Genomic DNA, 1312 nt, shown 5'->3' with positions numbered 1-1312 from the left:
TTGGTACCGTTATTGCGTTATTGAAGTAATTGCTCAGCATATAACCAAACTGGTACAACCGTAATTACCTAATGCACTAATGCCACCACAGCTGCCAATTTGTACACAGCAGTTGGTGAAAATATACAAATGACGCAACCGCCGGGATTTATATTAAGGCACCAACTGGCGGTGTCTGTGAACCGGCGCTTGCGTACCAAGACACAACCATTGACATCAGTCAAACATCGACCTTCTGAAAAACCCTATGGTTGTGCAGCTTGACCGCTGGAAGTAGCCATTGTAACGGGTTGGGTACGGGATCGGGATCCCAGCGGTCAGAATACAAATGACTCAGCCGCCGGGATCCCGACCGCCAGAATGCCAGCAGGGGGGCTCGTCACAGGTTCTATTCCCACTCCATGGGTGTCGTGGACGGGTGTGGTTCGTTTTATCGACAGTGCCTAGGTCGACAATGTTTAGGTCGACCACTATAGGTCGACAGTCACTAGGTCGACATGGATGGAAGGTCGACAGGGTTTCTAGGTCGACATGTGCTAGGTCGACAGGTCTAAAGGTCGACATGAGGATTTATTTTTTTATTGTGTCGTTTTCTTCGTAAAGTGACCGGGACCCCAAATTAGTGCACCGCGTCCCCTCGCATGGCTCGCTTCGCTCGCCATGCTTCGGGCATGGTGCCTTCGCTCCGCTACCGCTTCGCTCGGCACACTTTACCGTTCCAATCGTAGTCCACATGGATCGTTAAGTATGAAAAAATCCCCCCCCCCAAAAAAATGTGAAAAACTCATGTCGACCTTTAGACCTGTCGACCTAGCACATGTCGACCTAGAAACCCTGTCGACCTTCCATCCATGTCGACCTAGTGACTGTCAACCTATAGTGGTCGACCTAAACATTGTCGACCTAGGCACTGTCGATCTTCAGACCGGATCCCGTCGTGGACACCCAGGAGTGGTAATAGCTGTGGCTGCGCTGCTGGCATTCTGGCAGTCAGGATCCTGGCGTCGGTATTCTGACCGCCGGGTTTCTGACTACATTCCATTGTAACTGCCTACAGGATCACAGTCACATGCTGTCGCATGTCCCCAAAACAGTCACAACAGGACTTTGTGTGAGTCGCCACTCTCCAGGTACCTCCAATAAACGATCCCTGACTGTCGATCACTTTCTGAATAAATCCTCACTGTGACCACTGATGCCAGACCATTGCAGCACATGGCGAGTGCGACATATACACATGCATAATGGAAAAGAAAACGCTCCACTGCATACAAAATCCCCATTGCCTCCATCTCTGAATCTGGGCCATTGC

Source organism: Pseudophryne corroboree, chromosome 12 (assembly GCF_028390025.1).
Source record: "Pseudophryne corroboree isolate aPseCor3 chromosome 12, aPseCor3.hap2, whole genome shotgun sequence".
Classification (NCBI taxonomy): Eukaryota; Metazoa; Chordata; class Amphibia; order Anura; family Myobatrachidae; genus Pseudophryne; species Pseudophryne corroboree.
The sequence above is the reverse complement of the archived record's forward strand: the minus strand, read 5'-3'. Positions refer to the sequence as shown.